Source organism: Salvelinus namaycush, chromosome 15, assembly GCF_016432855.1.
Source record: "Salvelinus namaycush isolate Seneca chromosome 15, SaNama_1.0, whole genome shotgun sequence".
In the NCBI taxonomy this organism is placed as follows: domain Eukaryota; kingdom Metazoa; phylum Chordata; class Actinopteri; order Salmoniformes; family Salmonidae; genus Salvelinus; species Salvelinus namaycush.
The window spans coordinates 2,668,571-2,689,056 of NC_052321.1; positions in this window are offsets into that span (position 1 = coordinate 2,668,571).

The window sequence follows — 20,486 nt, forward strand, 5'->3', positions numbered from 1 at the left end:
GGCCAACATGGGTACTCTGTCACTCCTCGCAGGGCCAACATGGGTACCTGTCACTTCCTTCCTGCAGGGCCAACATGGGTATCTCTGTCACTCCTTCTGCAGGGCCAACATGGGTACTCTGTCAATCCTTCTGCAGGCAACATGGGTACTCTGTCACTCCTTCCGCAGGGCAACATGGGTACTCTCTGTCACTCCTTCTGCAGGGCCAACATGGAGTCTCTGTCACTCCTTCGCAGGGCCAACATGGGTACTCTGTCACTCCTTCCTGCAGGGCCAACATGGGTACTCTCTGTCACTCCTTCTGCAGGGCCAACATGGGTACTCTCTGCACTCCTTCGCAGGCCAACATGGGTACTCTGTCACTTCCGCAGTGCCAAAATGGGTACTCTCGTCACTCCTTCGCAGGCAACATGGGTACTCTGTCACTCCTTCTGCAGGGCCAACATGGGTACTCTCTGTCACTCCTTCTCGCAGGGCCAACATGGTACTCTGTCACTCCTTCTGCAGGGCCAACATGGGTACTACTCTGTCACTCCTTCCGCAGGGCCACATGGGTACTCTCTGTCACCCTTCCGCGGGCCAACATGGGTACTCTCTGTCACTCCTTCCGCAGGGCCAACATGGGTACTCTGTCACTCCTTCCGCAGGGCAACATGGTGTACTCTCTGTCACTCCTTCTGCAGGCCAACATGGGTACTCTGGTCACTCCTTCGCCAGGGCCAACATGGTACTCTCTGTCACTCTTCTGCAGGGCCAAATAACATGGGTACTTCCTGTCCACTCCTTCTGCAGGGCCACGACATGGGTACTCTGTCACTCCTTCCGCAGGGGCAAACATGGGTACTACTCATGGTCAACGGTCCGCCTTCCCGCAGGGCCAACATCGGTACTCTGTACCCTTTGCAGGCCAACATGGGTACTCTCTGTCACTCCTTCTGCAGGGCCAAACATGGTATCTCTGTCACTTTCTGCAGGGCCAACAGGGTACTCTGTCACTCCTTCGCAGGGCCACATGGTACTTGTCACTCTTCCGCAGGGCCAACAGGGTACTAGCTGTCACTCCTTCTGCCGTGGGCCAACATGGGTACTCTGTCACTCCTTCTGCAGGGCCAACATTGGTACTCTGTCACTCCTCTGCAGGGGCCAACATGGGTACTCTCGTCACTCCTTCCGCAGGCCAACATGGGTACTCTCTGTCACTCCTTCCGCAGGGCCCAATGGGTACTCTGTCACTCTTCCCAGGGGCCAACATGGGTACTCTTCACTCCTTCGCAGGGCCACATGGTACTCTGTCCTCCTTCCGCAGGGCCAACATGGTACTCTGTCACTCCTTCCGCAGGGCCAACATGGGTACTCTCTGTCACTCCTTCGCAGGGCCAACATGGGTACTCTGTCACTCCTTCCGCAGGCCAACATGGTACTTCTGTCACTCCTCTGCAGGGCCAACCATGGGTCTCTTCATCCTTCCGCCAGGCCAAAGGGTACTCTGTCACTCCTTCCGCAGGGCCAACATGGGTACTCCTGTCATCCTTCCGCAGGGCCAACATGGTACCTGTCACTCCTCTGCAGGGCCAACATGGGTTACTCTGTCACTCCTTCTGCGGGGCCAACATGGGTACTCTGTCACTCTTCTGCAGGGCCAACAGGGTACTCTGTCATCCTCGCAGGGCCAAAATGGGTACTCTGACACTCCTTCTGCAGGGCCAACATGGGTCTCTGTCACTCCTTCCGCAGGGCCAACATGGGTACTCTGTCACTCTTACTGCCAGGGCCAACATGGGTATACTCTGTCACTCCATTCCTGCAGGGCCAACATGGGTACTCTGTCACTCACTTCTGCAGGGCCAACATGGTACTCTGTCACTCCTTCGCAGGGCCAACATGGGTTACTCTGTCACTCTTCCGCAGGGCCAACATGGGTACTCTGTCACTCTTCTGCAGGGCCAACATGGTACCTGTCACTCCTTTGCAGGCCAACATGGGTACTCTGTCACTCCTTCGCAGGGCCAACAGGGGTACTCTGTCACTCCTTCCGCAGGGCCAACATGGGTACTCTACTGTCACTCCTCCGCAGGGCCAACATGGTTCGTCACTCCTTTGCAGGCCAATGGGTACTCTGTCACCCCTTCTGCAGGCCAACATGGGTACTCTCTGTCACTCCTTCTGCAGGGCCAACCTGGGTACTCTTGTCACTCCTTCCGCAGGGCCAAACATGGGTACTCTCTGTCACTCCTTCTGCAGGTGCCAACATCGGTACTCTGCACTCCTTCGCAGGGCCAACATGGGTACTCTCTGTCACTCCTTCTGCAGGGCCAACATGGTACTCTGTCACTCCTTGGCAGGGCACATGGGTACTCTGTCACTCCTTCTGCAGGGCCAACATGGGTACTCTCTGTCAATCCTCTGCAGGGCCAACATGGGTACTCTCTGTCACTCCTGCAGGGCCAACATGGGTACTCTGTCACTCCTTCGCAGGCAAACATGGGTACATCTCTGTCACTCCTTCTGCAGGGCCAACATCGGTACTCTGTCACTCCTTCTGCAGGGCCAACATGGGTACATCTCTGTCACTCCTTGCAGCGGCCAACATGGGGTACCTCTGTCACCCTTCTGCGGGCCAACATGGGTTACTCTGTCACTCCTTCCGCAGGGCCAACATGGGTACTCTCTGTCACTCCTCTGCAGGGCCAACATGGGTACTCTGTCACTCATTCGCAGGGCCAACATGGGTACTCTGTCACTCTCTGCAGGGCCAACATTGGTACTCTCTGTCACTCCTTCCGCAGGGCCAACAGTGGGTACTCTCGTCACTCCTTCGCAGGTGCCAACATGGGTACTCGTCACTCCTTCCGCAGGGGCCAACATGGTACTCTGTCACTCTTCTTCTGCACGGGCCAACATGGGTTACTCTCTGTCACTACCCTTCCGCAGGGCCAACATGGGTACTCTGTCACTCCTTCCGCAGGGGCCAACATGGGTACTCTCTGTCACATCCTTCCGCGGGCCACCCCCCCACATGGGTACTCTGTCACTCCTCGCAGGGCCAACACTGCGGTACTCTGTCACTCCTTCCGCAGGGCCAACATGGGTACTCTCTGTCACTCCTTCCGCAGGGCCAACATGGGTACTCTCTGTCACTCCTTCCGCAGGGCCAACATGGGTACTCGTCACTCCTTCCGCAGGGCCAACATGGGATACTTGTCACTCTTCGCAAGGGCCAACATGGGTACTCTCTGTCACTCCTTCGCAGGGCCACATGGGTACTCTGTCACCCTTTCCAGGCCAACATGGGTATCTGTCACTCCTTCGCAGGGCAAACCAGTGGGTACTCTCTGTCACTCCTTCCGCAGGGCCAACATGGGTACTCTGTCACTCCTTCTGCAGGCCAACATGGGTACTCTGTCACTCCTTCCGCAGGGCCAACATGGGTACTCTGTCACTCCTTCTGCAGGGCCAACATGGGTACATCTGTCACTCCTTCCGCAGGGCCAACATGTGTACTCTGTCACTCCTTCGCAGGGCAACATGGGTACTCTCTGTCACTCCTTCTGCAGGGCCAACATGGGTACTCTCTGTCACTCCTTCTGCAGGGCCAACATGGTACTCTGTCACTCCTTCCGCAGGGCCAAACATGGGTACTCTGTCACTCCTTCCGGCAGGGCCAACATGGGTACTCTCTTTCACTCCTCCGCAGGCCACATGGCTACTCTGTCACTCCTTCCGCAGGGCCAACATGGGATACTCTCTTCATCCTTCCGCAGGGCCAACATGGGTACTCTCTTTCACTCCTCTCCGCAGGGCCAACATGGGTACTCTCTGTCACTCCTTGCAGGGCCAACATGGGTACTCTCTGTCACTCACTTCTGCCAGGGCCAACATGGGTACTCTCTGTCACTCCTTCTGCAGGGCCAACATGGGTTACTCTGTCATCTCAGCAACATGGGTACTTGTCAACCCTTCTGCAGGGCCAACATGGGTACTCTGTCACTCCTCTGCAGGGCCAACATGGGTACTCTGTCACTTCCTTCCGCAGGGCCAACATGGGTACTCTGTCACTCCTTGCCGCAGGGCAAAATGGGTACTCTGTCAATCCTTCCAGGGCCACCATGGGTACTCTGTCACTCCTTCGCAGGGCCAACCATGGGTACTCTGTCACTCTTCTGCCAGGGCAACATGGGTACTCTGTCACCCTCGCAGGGCCAACATGGTGTACTCTGTCACTCCTTCTGCAGGCCAACATGGGTACTCTGTCACTCTTCCGCAGGGCCAACATGGGTACTCTGTCACTCCTTCCGCAGGGCCAACATGGGTACTCGTCACTCCTTCTGCAGGGCCAACATGGGTACTCTCTGTTCACTCCTTTGCAGGGCCAACATGGGTACTCTGTCACTCCTTCCGCAGGGGCCAAATGGGTACTCTCTGTCACTCCTTCCGCCAGGGCCAACAATGGGTACTCTGTCACTCCTTCTGCAGGGCCAAACATGGGTACTCTCTGCACTCCTTCTGCAGGGCCAACATGGTATCTCTGTCCACTCCTTCTGCAGGGCCAACATGGGTACTCGCTGTCACTCCTTTACCCCAAGGCCAACATGGGTTACTCTCTGTCACTCCTTCTGCAGGGCCAACATGGGTACCTCTGTCACTCTTCACGCAGCGGCCAACATGGGTTCTCTGTCACTCCTTCCGCAGAGGGCCAACATGGGTACTCTCTGCACTCCTTACTGGCAGGGCCAAACATGGGTACTCTCTGTCACTCCTTCGCAGGGCCAACAGGGTACCTCTGTCCCACTCTTCGCAGGCCACATGGGTACTCTGTCACTCCTCGCAGGGCCAACATGCGGTACTCTCTGTCACCCCTCCGCAGGGCCAACATCGGTACTCTGTCACTCTTCTGCAGGGCCCAACATGGGTACTCTCTGTCACTCCTTCTGCAGGGCCAACAGGGTTACTCTCTGTCACTCCTTTGCAGGGCCAACATGGGTACTCTGTCATCCTTCCGCAGGGCCAACAATGGGTACTCTGTCACTCCTTCCGCAGGGCCAACATGGGTACTATCTGTCACTCCTTCTGCAGGGCCAACATGGTACTCTGTCACTCCTTCTGCAGGGCCAACATTGGTACCTCTGTCACTCCTTCTGCCAGGGCCAACATGGGTTACTCTCTGTCACTCCTTCCTCAGTGCCAACATGGGTACTCTCTGTCACTCTTCCGCAGGGCCAACATGGGTATCTCTGTCACTCCTTCCCAGGGCCAACATGGGTACCTGAATGGACATACTCTTGTCACCCTTCCGCAGGCCAACATGGGTACCTCGGTCCTCTTCCGCAGGGCCAACATGGGTACTCTCTGTCACTCCTTCTGCAGGGCCAACATGTGGTACTCTGTCACTCCTTCCGCAGGGCCAACTGGGTACTCTGTCACTCCTTCTGCAGGGCCAACATGGGTACTCTGTCACTCCTTCCGCAGGGCCAACCATGGGTACTCTGTCATCCTTCGCAGGGCCAACAGGGTACCTCTGCACTCCTTCCGACAGGGCCACATGGTACTCTTCACTCTATCTGCAGGGCCAACATGGGTACTCTGTCACTCCTTCTGCAGGGCCAAAACATGGGTACTCTGTCCAATCTTCTGCAGGGCCAAACATGGGTAACTCTTCACTCCTTCGCAGGGCCAACATGGGTACTCTGTCAATCCTCTGCAGGGCCAACATGGGTACTCTGTCACTCCTTGCAGGGCCAACATCGGGTACTCTGTCATCTTCTGCAGGGCCAAACATGGGTACTCTGTCACTCCTTCTGCAGGGAACATGGGTCTCTGTCACTCCTTCTGCAGGGCCAACATGGGTACTCTGTCACTCCCTTCTGCAGGGCCAACATGGGTACTCTGTCACTCCTTCCGCAGGGCCACATGGGTACTCTGTCACTCCTTCCGCCAGGGTCCAACATGGGTACTCTGTCACTCCTTCTGCAGGGCAACATGGACGTACTCTCTGTCACTCCTTCTGCAGGGCCAACATGGGACTTGTCACTCCTTCCAGCAGGGCCAACATGGGTACTCTGTCACTCTTCCGCGGGCCAACATGGGTACTCTGTCACTCCTTCCGCAGGGCCAACATGGGTACTCTCTGTCACTCTTCTGCAGGCAACATGGGTACTCTTGTCACCTCTCTGCAGGGCCAACATGGGTACTCTGTCACTCCTTCGCAGGGCCAACATGGGTACTCTCGTCACTCCTTCGCAGGGCCAAACATGCGGTACTCTGTCACTCCTTCTGCAGGGCCAACATGGGTACTCTCTGTCACTCCTTCTGCAGGGCCAACATGGGTACTCTGTCACTCCTTCTGCAGGGCCAACATGGGTACTCTGTCACTCCTTCGTGCAGGGCCAACATGGGTACTCGTCACTCCTTCTGCAGGGCCAACATGGGTACTCTCGTACTCCCTGCAGGGCCAACATGGGTACTCTGTCACTCCTTCGCAGGGCAACATGGGTACTCTCTGTCACTCCTTCTGCAGGGCCAACATCGGTACTCTGTCACTCCTTCTGCAGGGCCAACATGGGTACTCTCTGTCACTCCTTGCAGGGCCAACATGGGTACTCTCTGTCACTCCTTCTGCAGGGCAACATGGGTATCTCTGTCACTCCTTCCGCAGGGCCAACATGGGTACTCTGTCACTCCTTCTGCAGGGCCAACATTGGGTACTCTGTCACTCTTCTGCAGGGCCAACATGGTACTCTCGTCACTCCTTCTGCAGGGCCAACATGGGTACTCTCTGTCACTCCTTCCGCAGGGCCAAACATGGGTACTCTGTCACTCCTTCGCAGGGCCAACATGGGTACTCTCTGTCACTCCTCGCAGGGCCAACAACTGGGTACTCTCTGTCACTCCTTCTGGCAGGGCCAACATGGGTACTCTGTCACTCCTTCTGCAGGGCCAACATGGGTACTCTGTCACTCCTTCTGCTAGGGCAACATGGGTTACCTGTCACTCCTTCTGCAGGGCCAACATGGGTGGTACTCTGTCACTCCTTCTGCAGGGCCAACATGGGTACTCTGGTGCACTCTTCTGCAGGGCCAACAGGGTACTCTGTCACTCCTTCCGCGGGCCAACATGTGGTACTCTGTCACTCCTTCCGCAGGGCCAACAGGGTACTCTCTGTCACTCCTTCGCAGGGCCAACAGGGTATCTGTCCTCCTTCTGCAGGGCCAACATGGGTACTCTGTCACTCCTTCCGCAGGGCCAACATGGGTACTCTCTGTCACTCCTTCTGCAGGGCCAACATGGGTACTCTGTCACTCCTTCGCAGGGCAAACATGGGTACTCTGTCACTCCTTCCGCAGGGCAACATGGGTACTTGTCACTCCTTCCGCAGGGCCAACATGGGTACTCTCTGTCACTCCTTCCGCAGGGCCAACATGGGTACTCTGTCACTTTCGCAGGGCCAACATGGGTACTCTGCACTCCTTCCTGCAGGGCAACATAGGGTACTCTCTGTCACTCCTTCCGCAGGGGCCAACATGGGTACTCGTCACTCCTTCGCAGGGCACATGGGTACTCGTCACTCCTTCCGCAGGGCCAACATGGGTACTCTCTGTCACTCCTTCTGCAGGGCCAACATGGGTACCTCTGTCACTCCTTCTGCCAGGGCCAACATGGGTACTCTCTGTCACTCCTCCGCAGGGCCAACATGGGTACTCTGTCACTCCTTCTGCAGGGCCAACATGGGTACTCTGTCACTCTTCTGCAGGGACAACATGGGTACTCTGTCACTCCTTCTGCAGGCCAACATGGGTACTCTGTCACTCCTTCGCAGGGCCAACATGGGGTACTCTGTCACTCCTTCCGCAGGGCCAACATGGGGATACTCTGTCACTCCTTCTGCAGGGCCAACATGGGTACTCTGTCACTCCTTCCGCAGGGCCAACATGGTGTACTCTGTCACTCCTTCTGCAGGGCCAACATGGGTACTCTGTCACTCCTTCTGCAGGGCCAACATGGGTACTCTCTGTCACTCCTTCCGCAGGGCCAACATGGGTACTCTGTCACTCCTTCTGCAGGGCCAACATGGGTACTCTCTGTCACTCCTTCGCAGGGCCAACATGGGTACTCCTGTCACTCCTTCTGCAGGGGCCAACATGGTACTCTGTCACTCCTCCGCAGGGCCAACATGGGTATCTCTGTCACTCTTCGCAGGCCAACATCGGTACTCTGTCATCCTTCTGCAGGGCCAACATGGGTACTCCTGTCACTCCTTCGCAGGGCCAACATGGGTACTCTCTGTCACTCCTTCCGCAGGGCCAACATGGGTACTCTGTCACTCCTTCCGCAGGGCCAACATGGGTACTCTCTGTCACTCCTTCTGCAGGGCCAACATGGGTACTCTGTCACTCCTTCCGCAGGGCCAACATGGGTACTCTCTGTCACTCCTTCTGCAGGGCCAACATGGGTACTCTGTCACTCCTTCTGCAGGGCCAACATGGTACTCTCTGTCACTCCTTCTGCAGGGCCAACATGGGTACTGCTCTGTCACTCCTTCCGCAGGGCCAACATGGGTACTCTCGTCACTCCTTCCGCAGGGCAACATGGGTACTCTGTCACTCCTTCGCAGGGCCAACATGGGTACTCTGTCACTCCTTCTGCAGGGCCAACATGGGTTACTCTCTGTCACTCCTTCCGCAGGGCCAACATTCTGGGTACTACTCGTCACTCCTTCCGCAGGGCCAACATGGGTACTCTCTGTCACTCCTTCCGCAGGGCCAACATGGGTACTCTGTCACTCCTTCCGCAGGGCCAACATGGGTACTCTGTCACTCCTTCCGCAGGGCCAACATGGGTACTCTCTGTCACTCCTTCCAGGGCAATAGGGTCTCTCTGTCAACTCCTCCGCAGGGCCAACATGGGTACTCTGTCACTCCTTCCGCAGGGCCAACATGGGTACTTGTCACTCCTTCCGCAGGGCCAACATGGGTACTCGTACTCCTTCCGCAGGGCCAACATGGGTACTTCTGTCACTCCTTTGTTCGGGCAGGGCCAAACCATGGGTACTCTGTCACTCCTTCGCAGGGCCAACATGGGTACTCTGTCACTCCTTCCGCAGGGCCAACATGGGTACTCTGTCACTCCTTCCGCAGGGCCACCAACATGGGTACTCTGTCACTCCTCCGCAGGGCCAACATGGGTACTCTGTCACTCCTTCCGCAGGGCCAACATGGGTACTCTGTCACTCCTTCCGCAGGGCCAACATGGGTACTCTCTGTCACTCCTTCCGCAGGGCCAACATGGGTACTCTGTCACTCCTTCCGCAGGGCCAACATGGGTACTCTCTGTCACTCCTTCTGCAGGGCCAAACATGGGTACTCTGTCACTCCTTCTGCAGGGCCAAACATGGGTACCTCTGTCACTCCTTCTGCAGGGCCAACATGGGACTCTGTCACTCCTTCTGCAGGGCCAACATGGGTACTCTGTCACTCCTTCTGCAGGCCAACATGGGTACTCTCTGTCACTCCTTCTGCAGGGCCAACATGGGTACTCTCTGTACTCCTTCTGCAGGGCCAACATGGGTACTCTCGTCACTCCTTCTGCAGGGCCAACATGGGTACTCGTCACTCCTTCCGCAGGGCCAACATGGGTACTCCTGTCACTCCTTCCGCAGGGCCAACATGGTACTCTCTGTCACTCCTTCTGCAGGGCCAACATGGGTACTCTCTGTCACTCCTTCTGCAGGGCCAAACATGGGTACTCTGTCACTCCTTCCGCAGGGCCAACATGGGTACTCTGTCACTCCTTCTGCAAGGGCAAATGGTACTCTCTCACTCTTCTGCAGGGCCAAATGGGTACTCTCTGTCACTCCTTCTGCAGGGCCAACATGGGTACTCTCTGTCATCCTTCTGCAGGGCCAACATGGGTACTCTCTGTCACTCCTTCCGCAGGGCCAACATGGGTACTCTTGTCACTCCTTCCGCAGGGCCAACATGGGTACTCTCTGTCACTCCTTTGCAGGGCCAACATGGGTACTCTGTCACTCCTTCCGCAGGGCCAACATGGGTACTCTCTGTCACTCCTTCTGCAGGGCCAACATGGGTACTCTCTGTCACTCCTTCCGCAGGGCCAACATGGGTACTCTCTGTCACTCCTTCTGCAGGGCCAACATGGGTAGTTGTTGTTTTGGTTTGTCATGCCAGTAGTACGTTTGAACTCTTAAAAAAGAATGGACACACTTTGGCAGATGTGTTTTATCTCCCACCCAGGACTATTGTAGTCCGGAGTGGTAGTACACCCTGTACAGCCAGTGGGATGTTTTCATAGATGAAAAATACAAGCCTTTAGCCTCATCTTCAAACTAAGCAACACATGCTATTCAACAATTTAGCCCACACTTTAAAGGGGCAATCTGGGATTTAAACAAAGTGGAAACCCAGCCACTTTTTTTGATAAACAGTTCAGGGATGATGCTGGTAAAATGTATGTGTCAATTCCAGATTGGCCCTTATAAATGTAAGCCAGCCACCCTTTATATTGGTCCTTAGTCTAGGGCCTCGCATTGCTTTATTGAACAGCAGTCTGATGATGACCTCACCTGGCGGCCAAACCAACGTAAAGTTCCAACCCTTCATCAAAGACTCAATCATGGACACTCTTACTGAGCGCTGTGGCTGCTTTGTGCATGGACACTCTCACTGAGCGCTGTGGCTGCTTTGTGCATGGACACTCTTACTGAGGGCTGTGGCTGCTTTGTGCATGGACACCCTTACTGAGCGCTGTGGCTGCTTTGTGCATGGACACTCTTACTGAGCGCTGTGGCTGCTTTGTGCATGGACACCCTTACTGAGCGCTGTGGCTGCTTTGTGCATGGACACCCTTACTGAGCGCTGTGGCTGCTTTGTGCATGGACACCCTTACTGAGCGCTGTGGCTGCTTTGTGCATGGACACCCTTACTGAGCGCTGTGGCTGCTTTGTGTATGGACACCCTTACTGAGCGCTGTGGCTGCTTTGTGCATGGACACCCTTACTGACCGCTGTGGCTGCTTTGTGCATGGACACTCTTACTGACCGCTGTGGCTGCTTTGCGTGATGTATTGCTGTCTCTACCTTCTTGCCCTTTGTGCTGTTGTCTGTGCCCAATAATGTTTTTACCATGTTTTGTGCTGCTGCAATGTTGTGTTGCTACCATACTGTGTTGTCATGTGTTGCTACCATGCTGTGTTGTCATGTGTTGCTGCCATGCTGTGTTGTCATGTGTTGCTGCCATGCTGTGTTGTCATGTGTTGCTACCATGCTGTGTTGTCATGTGTTGCTGCCATGCTGTGTTGTTGTCTTAGGTCTCTCTTTATGTAGTGTTGTGGTCTATCTCTTGTCGTGATGTGTGTTTTGTCCTATATTTTAATTTTATTTTTAATGTTTAACCTCAGCCCCCGTCGCCGCAGGAGGCCTTTTGGTAGGCCGTCATTGTAAATAAGAATGTGTTCTTAACCGAATTTGCCTCGTTAAATAAAGGTTAAAGTAATAAAAAATATATACATATATATATATATACTGTGGCCTACAGTCAATCACCTACAGCACGTGTCAAACTCATTCCATTGGCCGAGTGTCTGTGGCATTTTTGCTCCGTCCTTGTCCTTGATGATCGAAGGTCACTAATTAGTAAGGATCTCCAATCACCTGGTTGTCTAGGGCTTCATTGAAAGGGAAAACCCAAAATCCAGCAGACACTAGGACCTCCATGGAATAAGTTTGACACCCCTGGTCTACTATATAGCAGCAGGTGAGAATCCAGTGAGACTGTTTCGTGCAGTGGCAGTCAGTCATATTCCTGATGCCTGCTGCAGCTGACAGATGAGTAGCAGAAAAAAGAGACAGAGAGGGAAAGAGTGAGAGAGCAGAGTAGTGAGGGAGCTGGAGAGATTCATTCATTTAGCTGATTTCATTAGTGTCTTTATGTTGTTATGGAAGAAGAGAATTTACCACCTGGTCAGTGAGAGGTGGAATCTGTCAGTCACTGGGGTAAAGAGGTGGAATCTGTCAGTTACTGGGGTAAAGAGGTGGAATCTGTCAGTCACTGGGGTAAAGAGGTGGAATCTGTCAGTCACTGGGGTAAAGAGTGGAATCGTCAGTTAATTGGGTAAAGAGGTAGATCTGTCAGTTACGGGGTAATTTGAGTAAAGAGGTGGAATCTGTCAGTCACTGGGGTAAAGAGGTGGAATCTGTCAGTTACTGGGGTAAAGAGGTGAATCTGTCAGTCACTGGGGTAAAGATATAAAGAGGTGGAATCTGTCAGTCACTGGGGTAAAGAGGTGGAATCTGTCAGTCACTGGGTAAAGAGGTGGAATCTGTCAGTCACGGGGTAAAGATGGAATCTGTCAGTCACTGGGGAAAGAGGTAGATCTGTCATCACTGGGTGAAAGAGGTGGAATCTGTCAGTTACTGGGTAAAGAGGTGGAATCTGTCAGCACTGGGGTAAAGAGGGAATCTGTCAGTCAATGGGGTAAAGAGGGAATCGTCAGTACTGGGGTAAGAGGTGGAATCTGTCAGTCACTGGGTAAAGAGGTGGAATCTGTCATTACTGGGTAAAGAGGTGGAATCTGTCAGTCACTGGGGTAAAGGGTGGAATCTGTCAGTCACTGGGGTAAAGAGGTGGAATCTGTCAGTCACGGGGGTAAAGAGGTGGAATCTGTCAGTCACTGGGGTAAAGAGTGGAATCTGTCAGTCACTGGGTAAAGGGTGGAATCTGTCAGTCACTGGGGAAAGAGGTGATCTGTCCGTACTGGGGTAAAGATGGTGAATCTGTCAGTCACTGGGGTAAGAGGTGGAAGGAATCTGTCAGTCACTGGGGTAAAGAGGTGGAATCTGTCAGTCACTGGGGTAAAGAGGTGGAATCTGTCAGTCACTGGGGTAAAGAGGTGGAATCTGTCAGTCACTGGGGTAAAGAGGTGGAATCTGTCAGTCACTGGGGTAAAGAGGTGGAATCTGTCAGTCACTTGGGTAAAGAGGTGGAATCTGTCAGTCACTGGGGTAAGGATGGTGGAATCTGTCAGTCACTGGGTAAAGAGGTGGAATCTGTCAGTCCATCTGGGGTGAAAGAGGTGGAATCTGTCAGTCACTGGGGTATAAGAGTGGAATCTGTCAGTCACTGGGGTAAAGAGGTGGAATCGGTTCAGTCACTGGGGTAAAGAGGTGGAATCTGTCAGTCACTGGGGTAACGATGTGGAATCTGTCAGTCACTGGGGTAAAGAGGTGGAATCTGTCAGTCACTGGGGTAAAGAGGTGGAATCTGTCAGTCACTGGGGGTAAAGAGGGGGAATCTGTCAGTCACTGGGGTAAAGAGGTGGAATCTGTCAGTCACTGGGGTAAAGAGGTGGAATCTGTCAGTCACTGGGGTAAAGAGGTGGAATCTGTCAGTCACTGGGGTAAAGAGGTGGAATCTGTCAGTCACTGGGGTAAAGAGGTGGAATCTGTCAGTCACTGGGGTAAAGAGGTGGAATCTGTCAGTCACTGGGGTAAAGAGGTGGAATCTGTCAGTCACTGGGGTAAAGAGGTGGAATCTGTCAGTCACTGGGGTAAAGAGGTCGACCCAGTAACTGAGGAGAGATGGGTCGACCCAGTAACTGAGGAGAGATGGGTCGACCCAGTAACTGAGGAGAGATGGGTCGACCCAGTAACTGAGGAGAGATGGGTCGACCCAGTAACTGAGGAGAGATGGGTCGACCCAGTAACTGAGGAGAGATGGGTCGACCCAGTAACTGAGGAGAGATGCACTACATGACCAAAAGCCAGCCAAGTTCTTCCACACTGATCTCGACAAACCATTTCTGCATGGACTTCGTTTTGTGCACAGGGGCATGACCATGCTGAAACAGGAAAGGGTCTTCCCCAAACTGTTGCCACAAAGTTGTAAGCACAGAATCGTGTAGAATGTCATTGTATGCTGTAGCGTTAAGATTTCCCTTCACTGGAACTAAGGGGCCCGAACCATGAAAAACAGCCCCAGACCATTATTCACTGGAACTAAGGGGCCCGAACCATGAAAAACAGCCCCAGACCATTATTCACTGGAACTAAGGGGCCCGAACCATGAAAAACAGCCCCAGACCATTGTTCCTATCATCCTATTTTTACAACTTAATTGAGGAAAATAAAAACAATCCAAATGTCTTTTTGATACTGTCGCAAAGCTAACTAAAAAGCAGCATTCCCCAAGAGAGGATGGCTTTCAATTCAGCAGTGATAAATTCATGAACTTCTTTGAGGAAAAGATCGTGATCATTAGAAAGCAAATTATGGACTCCTCTTTAAATCTGCGTATTCCTCCAAAGCTCAGTTGTCCTGAGTCTGCACAACTCTGCCAGGACCTGGGATCAGGAGAGACACTCAAGTGTTTTAGTACTATATCTCTTTACACAATGATGAAAATAATCATGGCCTCTGTCGTGTCTTTGACTATGCCAGATTAATTGCTATGACATGCTATTCTATAAAATAATTTCTCCGTAATTAATATTACCTGATTGAACTAATCATGTAAATGTTAATTAACTAGAGAGGGACACCACGAAATAATATTTATAGAGCTGTTATCTTTCGAATAAACTCTTAAAGATTTAGTAAGATTTTACATCCATAACAGTCACATTAATCGTCATTTTATTCAGTCTCATCTGAAAGTTGTAAGTCCTTGATTATCTGCAAGAATCCTGGCTAACAAGTTGAATCAGCAATACAAAATTGGGTTTAATTATTTATTTACTAAATACCTAACTAATCACACAGAATCACACATATACAATTAAATCATAACTTGATCACAAATTACGTCATACAGAAAAACGTCCCTAGCGGGCGGAATAGATATGACAGCTTGTTACACAAAGGGAAGGGGCTGGGTCCTAGTGAAAGAGCGGGAGACTGGAACAGAGGCGAAGCTGTGCTATCGTAAATACAGTATCTTATGCATTCTAAATTTCCGCCCATTTGAAGAGGAAAATGCAATAAATATTTACTCTGAGCTGCGCTTCAGTAGGTTGGTGGTAGATGGACCGTGTCGCCAACCCGAGTCCTCTGTCCTTTGAAGAATGTCTCTGGTGCCTTACTGGATACGTTGGAGGAACGTTGTGTGGGTTGCGTGCAGGAACGTCCTTCCTAACCTGCATTTAGCTGTTGCTAACTCAACGGCTAGGAGATATCACTTCTGTAGTGAATACGAGTTCAAAGTTCATACCATTCACAATCAAAGTCCATGCTGCTGTTGGCTTAGTTCTGTAGTTATTATCTGAACCATTCTGACACCGGACCGTCATCCAAGTATACCCGGAACAGGAAGTTATATTCTTGTCAATGGCTTTTATAGTGGAGGGAAAGGGGTGTGTCCGAAAAGTTTATAACCCATGCCTCTTCACAAGGGCGGGCCACTGTGAGCAGAGGAACACTTATGAAAGTCCAGATCTCTCATTTGGAAGCTAAAATTACATTTCACCTCTTCACAAATAATGTCATATTCAAACATTTGAATTAAACAACAATTCCATGTGAATCCGATACCTCTGACGTTTAGACTTTCCACAGTAGAGTTTATGTCATTCTATCATTGATGAGAATGTGTCAGAGGGCAACCGAACTGACATAATATACCTTAAGTACCACCGCATATGTTCAGTTGGTCGGATTACCAGAATATAGTTCATTTCCCCCAACTTCTGATGTTACCCAGAATCTCTATGTTAATCCATGGGTTTCCTTATGTCACATCAGTTATAGTAGGGAGAGAGAAAAAGGGGGAAAGAGGTATTTATGACTGTCATAAACCTACCCACAGGCCAACGTCATGACACCTCTAAACCTTCAAGCTGCATACTGGACCCTATTCCAACTAAACTACTGAAAGAGCTGCTTCCTGTGCTTGGCCCTCCTATGTTAAACATAATAAACGGCTCTCTATCCACCGGATGTGTACCAAACTCACTAAAAGTGGCAGTAATAAAGCCTCTTTTGAAAAAGCAAAACCTTGACCCAGAAAATATAAAAAACTATCGGCCTATATTGAATCTCCCATTCCTCTCAAAGATTTTAGAAAAAGCTGTTGCGCAGCAACTCACTGCCTTCCTGAAGACAAACAATGTATACGAAATGCTTCAGTGTGGTTTTAGACTCCATCATAGCACTGAGACTTCACTTGTGAAGGTGGTAAATTACCTTTTAATGGCGTCAGACCGAGGCTCTGCATCTGTCCTCGTGCTCCTAGACCTTAGTGCAGCTTTTGATACCATCGATCACCACATTCTTTTGGAGAGATTGGAAACCCAAATTGGTCTACACGGACAAGTTCTGGCCTGGTTTAGATCTTATCTTTCGGAAAGATATCAGTTTGTCTCTGTGGATGGTTTGTCCTCTGACAAATCAACTGTAAATTTCGGTGTTCCTCAAGGTTCCGTTTTAGGACCACTATTGTTTTCACTATATATTTTACCTCTTGGGGATGTCATTCGAAAACATAATGTTAGCTTTCCCTGCTTTGCGGATGACACACAGCTGCACATTTCAATGAAACATGGTGAAGCCCCAAAATTGCCCTCGCTGGAAGCCTGTGTTTCAGACATAAGGAAGTGGATGGCTGCAAACTTTCTACTTTTAAACTCGGACAAAACAGAGATGCTAGTTCTAGGTGCCAAGAAACAAAGAGATCTTCTGTTGAATCTGACAATTAATCTTGATGGTTGTACAGTCGTCTGAAATAAAACTGTGAAGGACCTCGGCGTTACTCTGGACCCTGATCTCTCTTTTGACGAACATATCAAGATTGTTTCAAGGACAGCTTTTTTCCAACTATGTAACATTGCAAAAATCAGAAATATTCTGTCCAAAAATGATGCAGAAAAATTAATCCATGCTTTTGTTACTTCTAGGTTAGACTACTGCAATGCTCTACTTTCCGGCTACCCGGATAAAGCACTAAATAAACTTCAGTTAGTGCTAAATACGGCTGCTAGAATCCTGACTAGAACCAAAAGAATGTGATCATATTACTCCAGTGCTAGCCTCCCTACACTGGCTTCCTGTTAAGGCTAGGGCTGATTTCAAGGTTTTACTGCTAACCTACAAAGCATTACATGGGCTTGCTCCTGCCTATCTTTCCGATTTGGTCCTGCCGTACATACCTACACGTACGCTACGGTCACAAGACGCAGGCCTCCTAATTGTCACTAGAATTTCTAAGCAAACAGCTGGAGGCAGGGCTTTCTCCTATAGATCTCAATTTTTATGGAATGGTCTGCCTACCCATGTGAGAGACGCAGACTTGGTCTCAACCTTTAAGTCTTTATTGAAGACTTATCTCTTCAGTAGGTCATATGATTGAGTGTAGTCTGGCCCAGGAGTGTGAAGGTGAACGGAAATGCAACGAACCGCTCTTGCTGTCTCTGCCTAGCCTGTTCCCCTCTCTCCACTGGGATTCTCTGCCTCTAATCCTGTTACAGGGGCCGAGTCACTGGCTTACTGGTGCTCTTCCATGCCGTCCCTAGGAGGGGTGCGTCACTTGAGTGGGTTGAGTTACTGACGTGATCTTCCTGTCTGGGTTGGCGCCCCCCCCCTGGGTTGTGCCGTGGCGGAGATCTTTGTGGGCTATACTCGGTCTTGTCTCAGGATGGTAAGTTGGTGGTTGAGGATATCCCTCTAGTGGTGTGGGGGCTGTGCTTTGGCAAAGTGGGTGGGGTTATATCCTGCTTGTTTGGCCCTGTCCAGGGGTATCGTCGAATGGGGCCACAGTGTCTCCTTACCCCTCCTGTCTCAGCCTCCAGTATTTATGCTGCAGTAGTTTATGTTTCGGGGGGCTAGGGTCAGTCTGTTATATCTGGAGTATTTCTCCAGTGTTCTGTGTGAATTTAAGTATGCTCTCTCTAATTCTCTCTTTCTTTCTTTCTCTCTCTCTCTCGGGGGACCTGAGCCCTAGGACCATGCCTCAGGACTACCTGGCATGATGACTCCTTGCTGTCCCCAGTCCACCTGGCCGTGCTGCTGCTCCAGTTTCAACTTTTCTGCCTTACGGCTATGGAACCCTGACCTGTTCACCGGACGTGCTACCTGTCCCAGACCTGCTGTTTTCAACTCTCTAGAGACAGCAGGAGCGGTAGAGATACTCTCAATGATCGGCTATGAAAAGCCAACTGACATTTACTCCTGAGGTGCTGACCTGTTGCACCCTTGACAACTACTGTGATTATTATTATTTGACCATGCTGGTCATTTATGAACATTTGAACATCTTCGCCATGTTCTGTTATAATCTCCACCCGGCACAGCCAGAAGAGGACTGGCCACCCCTCATAGCCTGGTTCCTCTCTAGGTTTCTTCCTAGGTTTTGGCCTTTCTAGGGAGTTTTTCTTAGCCACTGTGCTTCTACACCTGCATTGCTTGCTGTTTGGGGTTTTAGGCTGGGTTTGTGTACAGCACTTTGAGATATCAGCTGATGTAAGAAGGGCTATATAAATACATTTGATTTGATTTGTTCCTCCTCCACCAAACTTTACAGTTGGAACTATGAATTGGGGCAGGTAGCGTTCTCCTGGGATCCGCCAAACCCAGATTCGTCCGTTGGACTGCCAGATGGTGAAGCATGATTCATCACTCCAGAGAACGCGTTTCAACGGCTCCAGAGTCCAATGGCGGCGAGCTTTACACCACTTCAGCAGACGCTTGGCATTGCTCATGGTGAGCTTAGACTTGTGTGCGGCTGCTCGGCCATGGAAACCCATCTCATTAAGCTCCCGACAAACAGTTCTTGTGCTGGCGTTGCTTCCAGAGGCAGTTTGAAACTCAGTAGTGAGTGTTGCAACCGAGGACAGACGATTTTTACACGCTACGCACTTCAGCACTCGGCGGCCCCGTTCTGTGAGCAGGGTCAAGGGTTGCATTCTGCCTTGCTCAGGGGTGAGTTGCACATGAACGTGATGGAGCATGAATCCAGATGACCTGGCCTTCAGAGCCTCTGTCCAGCCCCAGTCTGTCACGGCCGTCAAATGAAGTGGACCAAAGCGCAGCGTGGTGAGCGTACATGTTCCTTTTTATTAGAAATGACGCCAACAAAAACAATAAACAATACAAAAACAATCGTGAAGCTTAAGGGCAATGTGCCATAAACAAAGTTAACTTCCCACCAAGAAAGGAGGGAAAAGGGCTACCTAAGTATGGTTCCCAATCAGAGACAACGATAGACAGCTGTCCCTGATTGAGAACCATACCCGGCCAAAACATAGAAATACAAAATCATAGAAAACAAAAACATAGAATGCCCACCCCAAATCACACCCTGACCAAACCAAATAGAGACATAAAAAGGCTCTCTAAGGTCAGGGCGTGACACAGCCTCTGTCCAGCCCCAGCCTCTGTCCAGCCTCAGCCTCTGTCCAGCCCCAGCCTCTGTCCAGCCCCAGCCACTGTCTAGCCTCTGTCCAGCCTCTGTCCAGCCCCAGCCTCTGTCCAGCCTCAGCCTCTGTCCAGCCTCAGTCTCTGTCCAGCCCCAGCCTCTGTCCAGCCCCAGCCACTGTCTAGCCTCTGTCCAGCCTCTGTCCAGCCCCAGCCTCTGTCCAGCCCCAGCTTCTGTCCCTGTTCCACCAGCAGGTCTATGTACGTGGGCTTGGCCTGGTTTTATCGCCTGTGTTAATCTTGTTTATACTCGCCTTAGCCACCACGATCAACTGTCCTCATGTCATGGCTGCTGTGAAAGGGAAGGTCAGGATTATAACAGTCTTTTTACTCTTTGCAATCCCATTGTGACACGGGGGGGACACTTTTTGTCTGGGGGACATTATTTGTCATGACAGGCCCAATAACCACCCATCTCTCTGCTCTAAGGGCCCCATCAAAAGGACCCTCTGTTCCTGGGGCCTGCTACCCATCTCCCTGCTCTACGGGCCCCATCAAAAGGACCCTCTGTTCCTGGGGCCTGCTACCCATCTCTCTGCTCTAAGGGCCCCATCAAAAGGACCCTCTGTTCCTGGGGCCTGCTACCCATCTCTCTGCTCTACGGGCCCCATCAAAAGGACCCTCTGTTCCTGGGGCCTGCTACCCATCTCCCTGCTCTAAGGGCCCCATCAAAAGGACCCTCTGTTCCTGGGGCCTGCTACCCATCTCTCTGCTCTAAGGGCCCCATCAAAAGGACCCTCTGTTCATGGGGCCTGCTACCCATCTCCCTGCTCTAAGGGCCCCATCAAAAGGACCCTCTGTTCCTGGGGCCTGCTACCCATCTCTCTGCTCTACGGGCCCCATCAAAAGGACCCTCTGTTCCTGTCCTCCCACAGACATCTCTGAACCAAAGGGTTGTCCACCACTTCACCTTGTCATGACCGTGGTGACTGACCTCCAAAACGTACATACTGACAGTTGGTGGTCAGCCATTGTTGTGGTCATGAAGCTGACTGATACAATGTAACAGGGAGAGATGTCTAGGTCCTTTTTTAATCCTTCTGTGCTGAAGGCCAGCAGAGAGAGGTAATCCTTG